Source organism: Ciconia boyciana, chromosome 18, assembly GCF_034638445.1.
Source record: "Ciconia boyciana chromosome 18, ASM3463844v1, whole genome shotgun sequence".
NCBI classification, from domain to species: domain Eukaryota; kingdom Metazoa; phylum Chordata; class Aves; order Ciconiiformes; family Ciconiidae; genus Ciconia; species Ciconia boyciana.
The window spans coordinates 11,202,221-11,212,388 of NC_132951.1; the positions used below are offsets into that span (position 1 = coordinate 11,202,221).

Below are 10,168 nucleotides of genomic sequence, written 5' to 3' on the forward strand. Positions count from 1 at the left end.
TTACACCTTAAATGCTATTCCCAGAGAAACTGAAGTAACTTCTCATTTCCACTGCATAAATTCATCTGGTTGGAAGAAAATACCCCGCCCTATTCTTCTGGCCTCCTCACTGCAGCTGGCAGACTCAGGATGTACAACAGTCCTGGGGAAGAAACACAACTGTTTACTTTGTTTGTTTGTCTGTCCCTCTTCTTGTCCTCTTGCCCTCTCCTCCATCCCCCCCAGCACACAGGAGCCGATCATCCCCCTACCACCTCTTGACAGGAGCTGACTTGTTTCAGGTTCCTCAGGCACCGGAGCTCTGCACTGCAGAGCTCTGCAGACAGATTTGGGCACAGTACCCAAGCATCAAGAAAGGAAGGTCAAATCAGGTCAGGAGAGCATCATCCATGCCGGGAGCCCTTCCAAGCAAATACCCAGAGAGCTGCTGCATTAGGAGTGGACAGGCCCCAAATCCAAATTTTGGAATAACTCCACCCAGTTTAATTCCTTGCTCATGCATTCTGCAAGCATTAGTTCTGAGTGGGCTGGTGTTTTAACAGCTCCACACTTGAAGCTTCATGGACAAAACAAGGTTTAAGCAACACTCTTCAGGGTACAGGTCATCACCTCCCATGTGTACGCACCGCTTGACCCAGCCGGTGGCCCCAGCACGATCATCAGGCAGCCTCCAGGTGGACGACAGCCTGTGAACAGACCCAGCAGGACCCCATCCAGGAGCAGCGTGAAGAATGAAATGGTTGAGCTGCTATGAAAAATATACAACCTCACGGCAATCCATCAGAGCAACAAGTGTTTTACCAGTCCTTTCCATTAAAAGAAGGATCCTGGGATTATTAACCAGTGAGCAAGGCCATGGAACCAAAGCAACTTATGTTCACAACTATTTTATCTGGGAATAAAATAATATGACATAGAAGGTAGATATTTTAACTTGCATTGTACTACACACTCACAAGGATGCCAAACAAAGTTTGAGCCTGCGTATAGGTGTTTTCCAGTTTTGTGTGCTTGACTTTCCACCTCTATAAAACACCTGTGTGAAGTTATGGATTGGAAAGAGCTTCTGATAAACTCCCATGGAGCAAACATGCATAAGTGACAGGAAAAAAAAAATACCACCAAGTCTGTGCTCACCTGTAAGATTTACTTTCAACTATTTGTTTCAGAAAGCTCACAGGAGTGACCCACACAATGAGACTCCCCTACACGCAGAAGAACATTGATGTGGAGTGGTAGGAGATTTTAACACATCTTGCTTTATACATTCCTGTTTTCAAGTTGCATAAAATGTTGGCAGATTTCATGTTTGGGATTTGAAATTTTCCCTGCCCAGTCCGACTCCAACTTTTATTTTGGGAACAAATGGCTCCTATTTCCATAATCAATATTAGTAAAACTTCCCCCAGTTTATTTTTGCATAACTAATGCCACCTTGATTTGGAAGAAGAAATCATTTTAGGCACAAAGAGGCCCTGGCATCAGTAAGGTGCCTTTCCACCTTGCCTGTGAGAACGGGTTGTAGTTCAAAGCTACTGTCAACAAAACTTTCAGCTTGCTCCCCTATGCTGGTCACACCACCCAACATCACCTTAGAACAGCTTTGCTTAATTTTCAACATTCTTAAACGATGGCTGTGGTTATTTTGGAAGAAGAGGCCTTTCTATTAAGGACACCTTAACCCAGTTGCCATCGAGAGAAATGGAGAACAGCGTCCCTTTTGCAAGGACCCAGACATTGGTGGGACCCTTCCTCTGCAGCAGAACATTAACATCAAGTCTTCCCTGCTCAGTATGTTCTCATGCATTAACAGCAAAAATATCATCAATTCTACATAAATTCCTTTGCTGAAGCCAGCAGAAAAACGTCTGTGGAATTAAGGCAGATGAGAGCCTTCCCTTGCTTGGGCTTATCCCAACACCACACAGACTAAAGAGAGAAACAGAGCTAAGAAAGATTAAATACTTCCTTGCTATCTCCTGTTGCTGTCCAAGCAACAGGACCCAGCACTTGAGAGCATCCCTTGGTATTCTTTATATTCAGAAAGCTCTTGTTGGAGCACAAAGCCGCCCTGAAGAGGGATGCTTTCGCAGTCTCTAGTGTTTTGTATGTGCCATGAGGACACTGGGCATGTGACTTGTGTGTTAAAACTTTCTGGCTCACCAGTCTAAGTTCAGATTCTTTCCCTGCAAAACACACTGCATGATCTCATCTGCAAGCAATCAGCCTGAGAAATCAGCTTGTTAAAGGAAGCTTCTAGGAAAGGAGAGATGTGTCTGGAGAATTTGGGGGCCTATATCATTTTAACCAGTTTGTTAAATCCCAGCTGCTCTTCTCCCCATTGGGGTCACACAACCAAGAAACCATTTCTCCTCCCACACAACTCCAGACAGCAGGACAGTTTGCCAACACCTAACTTGAGCATCACATTTTCATCCTCCACAGCCTGAAAGCACTCACATTTTCATGCAAACTCGTTTTAAGCAGGCGCTGGAAGAATGCAAGAACAAACTCAGAGCTGCAAGTTGAGTAGCACCCAGAAGAGCAATCCATTAAACATGCAACAGTGGTGACCTGAATGCATAAAACAGAATATTTTCTTCATTTCTGGATACGTATTTCAGCATTTCCCCACAATTATCACTTGGACCCTAGACATGCACCCAAAGAGAATAATAACCTAGAGTGGGAGCTCTGAAGAGGAGTAAGGGAACAAACAATAAGCCCTCTGGAAAGCCAGCTTTACCCTGAGACTGCTTAAAGTCATGTAATGGAATTTTACCTAAATTCCTGGTGATGCTGCAGGAACATCCAGAAGCCCCACACGCCTCCCTGTACTACATCCCCACAAGGCAACATCTTTTCCTTCCCAGTGAAAACCTTGCGGAAGCACAAAGACTGTAGGAAATGAAGTGCAGCGTTCGATTCCCAGACTACACTATCAGTTTGTCCTTGCAGGGCCAGCTGCACCTTGTTCCTTTAGAAGGAACACTGCGGTAAGTAGAACGAGCAGCACGACTCTTGTGCCCACAAACTCAGTCACATCTGCATCCCCTGAGCTTTCAGAAGAAGGACCACCACTCTTGTACCCCAAAGGGGAGGCAGGGACGATCCTGCCTTTCTTCACTTTCTTCCATGAAGGCTGCCACACCATGCATCAGCTGCTCTCAACAGCATCTCCCAGGCAACCCTTTCTTAGCTGCTCCTAGTTGGTCATTCAAGTCCTTTGAAAGACTCTCCTTAAAATTCTTGCATAGCAATCGCTGTTCAGTGTTCAACACAGCATACAGAACGGAGAAAGGAAAAAGAAAAAAATAAAAGCTAGCCTGTCTCTAACAAAAGAGATCAGGAGGACTGAACCTTTGGCTGTTCCCAGCCATGGATTATTCCCAGCAAAGTGATTACTCACCACTTCAGCACCTATTTTCAGTTCAACTTGCAAAAGTAACTGCTACGAAACAAAAAGAAGGAAGCAGAGATCAGAGTGGAAAGGCAACACACATTTATTACCATGAGAGCAGAGGATCAAATTAACCACACTGGGTTCTCCCTCAATTTGTCTCTACTAAAGCTACTTATTACTTTTTAAAAAGATTACCTACACCTCAACCCATTGTTCTTAACACCACTACGAGAATCACCATGAGGGACTTTGCCCTGTACAATGCAGGATGATAGAGTCATGGTGAAACTGTTTTGGTCAAGTGGCACCTTCTAGCTCCAAATGCGACTCTGAACCTCATAGCAATTTGAAATATTGCCCTAAAGAAGCTTTTTGCTCTCTGTGTCTTTAAGAAAAAGAAACACATAGCTCTGTTTGACTGCAAACATTCAGGCTAAACAAAATGTTATGAGAAAAAAAGTCTCCTTCAAGCTTTTTACTCCCTAGCCAAGTTCCTAATTTTACAAGATTAAGAGCAGGCACCCCCCCAAACATATGTCAGCTACTAAAATCAAGGTACAGGACAACTGCCCCCGAATCCCTGGGAAACCACATCTCAGAAAATTCAAAGCATAAAGCGGGGGTAATACTTAAGGGCTCAGCTGCTACCTCCTATGGTGCAGCTTCTCAACCAAATCATGAAGGGGAAAAAGAAAAAGGAGACTTTCCGGCTCAAGTTCCAACTCCTTTTTAAAAATCGGTTTATAACCACTAAAATAAACACAGTAAGAACAACTGTGCAGTAACTGGGAACCTGCAAAAACAGCTGCAGTTTAAGAGCAGCTCAGGCAACGTCTGGCAAATACCAGCAGATAAAAACAGCCCAAGGGGATGTCAGGACATTTGGGGAATGAAACAGTGAATTTCACCCATGGGCTCACAGACAAACTGCCTGAAGTTGATCCAGCCAGGGCGTGCCAGGCAGAAGCAGCTATTCTGTCTGTGCTGTTTACCACTGCGGTGGGCATTTGCTCCCTGTTAGATCTGCCTCTTTCCCGAATTATTCTCTCCTCCCAGATGCCCAGGCCTCTCCCATGCCCCTAACTGCGCTGTGCTGTCCCAGCCCAGCCGAGAGCGTCCCTGTGGGCCTGGCTTGCCAGAGGGAGAGTTTCAGAGCACGGCTGCACTGTTTCCAGAGTGCATCACCTGGGTGGGCATGCTGCTCCCCGCGCTGGTCTCCCATCAGCAGGGGCTCTAGGCTGTCACTCTGTTACCCAAAAGCCTTCTCACGCAACACAGCTGGTCCTGCCAGGACACAGACCCCCACTGCAGCCAAACTCCCAGGAAACAGCCACCTCAAAGGGAAGGGCAAGAAACCCAGAAGAAGCAGAGCACTCCAAGACACCGGTTCTTGAACATTTCCACCATTTTGAAGTCCCTCTAGGACATCTTCAGGACAACAGCGACCACATCAGATGGTGCAGAACCGCAGCAGCAAGTAGCATCTCTAGAGGAAAAAAGTCACCTGGTCCTGCTGCCACTTCACCTTCAGACTTCAGCCGGAATAACTCCCCAGCATTTGGACACTCAGGAGACTTTCTGACACTTTCTCCTCAATGACTATTTAGAACTGGAAGATCCAAATCTCCACTCAGTGTTATCCAAGGAGCTACCTCAAGCCTCGGTACACAGCCACATGCTTTGAACATCCTCCTTCGCTGCAAAGTTGACAGTTTTCAATTATACCCAGTTCTAGTTGTTCTTGGCTCTCCCTCCCTCACCACAGACCTGTGCTCTTCATGGCCAGGCTTGTCACTGTCCACAAAAACCAAATTCAAGAAAGATGTAACAAATAAAGTCATCCTGGACAGTGAATTTAATGAAAAATATGAAAGCTCCTGGGACAGGCAAGGAGCCAGCTCGGGGAGAGGAGGGAGGTCACCTGGGCAATTCCGAGGGGAGGAAAAGGACAGAGAGCCTCGGGTCTCGCAGGGACGGCTCCTGAAAGCTTAAGATCTGCAACTTTCAAACTGTAGCCTACAACCATCAGGTCACAGATCACCTGCTAGCAGCAAAAGAAAGCTCACACACCCTGACATCTGCCCAGGGGACAAGCACACACCTGGGTAATAGATTTAAGTCTTCTTAAAATACAATTACTTTCCTCAATTATACACCAGAGGCCAGAACCCGCAGGCAGAACAAGCCACAAGCAGCATGGCGGCTAATTCACAAAGAGCTTCTCTTGATTTCGACAGCCCACGTTACCCAGACAATCAGACTAAATGGACAGCGGAGCCTTTCTAATTTTACGGTCCACAGAGAGAAGGCAGGAACGGCTGATGGAAGAGCAGCAAGGCCTCTCTGCCCACACACGCCACTACTTCTGGCTCCACAACTAGAGAATCGCTGCTACAGTTTTTAAGAGAACTTTTTTTTTTTCCAGTGGAGTCAGTCAAAGAGAAAAAGAGCTTTGCATTTTAAACCAAAGTGTTTCAAAATGTTGGTTTATCTTTTAACCTCAAAAGAAGTGAAACAAAATCTCAGTCACTCCCTCATAACATTTTTCCCTTTCTGCCTCCAACAAAGCAAAGCACCCCGAGCTCCACTTGATCATTTTTTCTTTTCTTTCCTCTTCCCCTTTGGCTTACAAGATTCCACTAGAGAAGCTGACACAAAATAGCCCAAGATTCTCATATTTTATCTTTTCCCAATTCCCCCCCCATTAAAAAACATTTAGAAGCCAGACCAGCCAAAGAAACAGAAAGCCAGTGCATCCAGCACAAAAAGGAAGAAAAGGAAAAGCACCAATGAACAAGAAAGTGAAATACTCAGCATCAACCAGAAAAGGCCAAAAAAAAAGTTTAAAAGCAAAGTTTTCCCACAGAGGTCTGCTTAAGAACAAAAAATGGAAAGCTCTTTCTTTCATAATAAGGGAGAAAAAAACCCCAAGCAAACGAAACCATCAGCCAGCACGAGTTTCTAACTCTCAAGCTTGCAAGTAAAAACCAGATCTCAGGACCCGAGCATAACTAACGCGGTCGTTCCGCACCAAGCAGCGCAGTTTACTCCCTCCTGCCCGCTTACTCCTACCTTGCCCAGCCCCAACAGCAGCTGGTAGGGCCACAAAGAACCTACCCGAAAGCTGATCCAGCTGCAGGAAATAAAAAGAACAACAAAAAGGCCCGGTGCCTTCGCAGCTGGCCACGGTCCCGGCTCTGGGTCGGTGCTTGGCCACAAGGGCCGCGGTGGCAGCAGACCAGAGGAGCCGGGCAGCGGGCAGGGCGGGCAGCGCGGCACGGAGAGGCAAAACCCAGCGTCACCTTCCAGCTGTGGAGAAACCCGAGGCTGGAGCGGGAGCGGTGCTGGAGCCTGCTCCTGACGATGGCAGGCAAAAAGGCCTAACAAAGAAAGCAAACCCCGAAGTACTGCTGGCAGCGTTAATTAAAAAGGTCTCTGGGTGCACGTTACTGCCTTAAAACACCGAACTGTCCAGAGCAGCATTTCAACAAGCTTACGGGCTCTTGCACACACAAGGGAGTAAGCCCAAGTGCTGCGACTCGCAGCGGTAAGTGCGGCCAAGCACAAAACAGGGTGCCCAGGCTCTGCGGGGACTCGGCAGCGCTGTCCCGCCCCGCCGAGCGGCCCCTGCCCACCGTGGGCTGCCCCGGGCCGCAGGAGCCGGGGGCCGGCCCGGCGCCAGGGGCGAGCGACGCCTGGGCCCCGGGGACCCCGCTGAGCCCTCCTCGCTCGGGCGCTGGTCCCCAACACCCACGGGAGGCCGAAAGCCCCGCGGGGTTTACCGAAAGGCGCCCGGGAGCGGCCCCGAGCTCCTCCCGCACCTGCGCCCGCCCGCGGCGGCCGAGCACAGGGCACAACCGCGGCGGCCCCGCCGCCCCCAGCCCCGCCGCGCCGCCGGCCGGGCCCGCGGGCACCCGGCGGGGCGGGGCGGGGCCGCCGCCCCGGGCAGCGCCTCCCCCGGTGGTGGCAGCGGCGGAGGGCGGGGTGGGGCCGGGCGAGCCGCCGCGCTTACCTGAGAGACCGAGCGGCGGCAGCGGGCGCGGGCGGGCGCGCTGCATCACGGCCCCCTTCCGGCCGCCGGGCGGGCGAGGGCGAGGGCGGGGGCGGCCGCGGCCTCGCCGCTCTTAAAGCGACAGCTCTCCGGGGCGGCGGGGGGCCGGGGCCGGCGGGGCGCGGCGCTCTGGGCCGCGCTGCGGGGAGGCCGCCGCTGCGGGGCCCGCCGGGCGGCGTCGCTATGGCAACGCGGCGCGGAGGGCGGGAGCCGCGGCCCGCCCGGCGCTGGGGCCCGGCGCTGGGCCGGGGCCGCCCGCGGGAGCGGCGGCGCGGGCGGGGCGGCCTGTGGCCGGTGCCGCGTCCCCCGTGTGCCTCAGGGCTGTCTTCCCGTCTCCCCGTGTGCCTCAGGGCCCTGCCGCGTCCCCGTGTCCCCTGTGTGCCTCGGGGCCCCACCGTGTCCTCGTGTGCCTCAGGGCCCCGCTGCGGCCACATGCGCCTCAGGGCTGAGCCCTGTCCCCGTGTGCCACGGGGCCCCACCATATTCCCAGGTGACCCCGCATCCTTCGGGGCCATGCTGTGTCCCCATGTCCCCTGCTGTACCTCATGGCCCTGCCACGTTCCCAGGTTACCTCGTGTCTCAGGCCCTGCCACGTTCCCCCGTGTACCTTGGGCTGCCGCCATGTTCCCAGGCCACCACTGTGCACTCCATGCTCCCCAGTCACTGCCGCCTACCCCAGGCCCCCGCTGTGTCCCCTAGGGTCCCATCACCGCCGTGCTGCCAGCGGGTCCCTCCCCGCCACCCCCAGCACTCTCCCAGTGCTGTGTGGCTGTGATGGCACCGGTGTTGTTGGGCCGCCGGCTGCTGTGTGCTGGTGGTGGCCTCTGAGGACACACAGAGGCTCAGTTACAATGGCCTCTCCCACGTGTGCCTCTTTTTAACAAACTTGACATCATTTCAGCTACTTTTTATGACAATGTCAATGAAGATGGGCCCTTCCCTGGGGCTCTCCAGACACATGGCCACCAACAAGCCAAAGAAAGCGAAGGCGAGTGGAAAACTCTCCTGAGCAGGAGAAAGGAAAGGAAGGAAAACACTGGTTACCAGGGAAAGGGTCTCAATCTCAGAGGAGATTGTCAATACACCGGGTGAAAACGTAGCCAAAACATTAGACTAGCGACCAGCTGGATGGAGCTACACAGTCTCTGGGTGTAAAGTAGATGGACTTTTTAAAGATACTGTTTAAGAGCAAATAATGGTGAAGAGCATTGCTTTGCTCCAGGAAGCAGAGATGCTGGGTGTTAGGGTAATCCCGTGGTCCTTATAATCAAACTTTCTGTCTCCCATAAAGAATTTTCACTCCTTTTTTGCTGTGTGAGTGAACACAAACCAGTTTTCAATTTCATGGCTTTTGGCTCTGTTGAGTGGCTAGTGAGCCACTCTGCGAGGCAATGCTGTGAGGCAAGGAGAGGTACAGACCCTGCGATGTCTTCACTAGATTGCTCATTGATTTATTGATTTCTTATCATTTCCCCTGACTTCTGTCTCCTTTCTAAGTCTTATTTACAGTAATCTTTTCAGGCTGCCCTTTTTCAGGCATCCAGTTGTGCAATGGAGTAGTGCAGCACCTAACATCTAGGTGAGGCAGTGCAAGGAAAAACCATTTTAATATTTTCTCCATTACGCTCCTGAGACACCATCAGTCCAACTTAGAGTGAGCCAGAGGGTGAACAATGCGCCCAGTGAAAGCAGCTGTGTTTACAATTCCCATGGCACGCCTCCGCAGGGAGCAGCGTCGGTGCCCCTCGTGTCACAGTGAGGGGAAGCAGTGCCGGCTCCTACGTTTGGTGGAGGGTCAAAAAGCTGCCGCAGAGCTTTCTCTGCTAGTGAGGTTATGAACAGCCTTCTGACAGCTTCCTTGGAAAAACTACTGAGCAGCTCTCTGTCCTCTCTGGATGGGCGTGGGGACAGGGGGTCAAGTGTTCATGTTGTAGGGTCAGGGAAATGGAGCAAGAGGTTCCCCTTTAGGAGCATCTTTGGAGTGCTGCATCTCGCAGTGCGCCTGGTCCCGTAGGACACGCCCGTCCTACTAAATTAAGCAGCTCCTGGCAACGACGCTGCTGGGTACAGAAATGTGATCGTGTGTAACGACAAACCGCCAGAACAGTCCCTGGCCTGGGTTCGGGGTAGTGCAGCCGTCACAGTCCCCAGGGACCATTCCCAGGCAGTAAACATGGTGGGAAAGTGCCAGGGCTGCTCCCAGTACACATCTGGATGCGTTTGCCAAGAGATTTTACCGGCAGGGATGTGTCCTGGAGCAAAGGACTCGGTGCCCAGCAGCAGGGCTGGGGGTCTCTGGGGCAGCAGGAAGGGTGGGCTGAGATGGCCCAAGGAGACTTGGACAAGGAAAGAGGTTGGAGGGATGGGTGGTATGAGGAAAGAAGGGGCTGGGGCTGTAGCATGGATCTGGAAGGCTCTGGAGTGGGCAGAGCAAGAAACTGGGAGCTCTGGGAGAGGAAGGAATGAGAAGCAGGCTCTGGCCCAGGGACTTCAGGTGAGGGTGGAGGCCTCTGGGGCAATAGAGCTGGGGTGTGAGGGGCTCCTCCCGCAGAAAAGGCAGCTGCTAGCACGAGTCACAAGCCCTGTGCAGGACTGGAAATGCAAGTGCAGGACTGGGTCCTGGCATGTCCCAGCTACAGAGCCTGTCTGGATACGCTGCTCTGCCGACTGCGGTGTAGCGCAGACATATTATCCCTCCGGGGCATCTCAGGGCT

General features: G+C 51.8%; 1 protein-coding gene across 1 annotated transcript in view; it reads right to left on the reverse strand.

Annotated features, from left to right (window-relative positions):
- The window catches only part of LOC140661118 (discoidin domain-containing receptor 2-like), a 63,480-nt gene extending 55,884 nt beyond the window's left edge, over window positions 1–7,596 (reverse strand). The window contains exon 1 of the mRNA XM_072882749.1: window positions 7,416–7,596. The gene's annotated coding sequence lies outside the window, so the exon portion shown is untranslated. The remainder of the gene's footprint in view (window positions 1–7,415) is intronic.
- Between the last annotated feature and the right edge of the window lie 2,572 nt (window positions 7,597–10,168).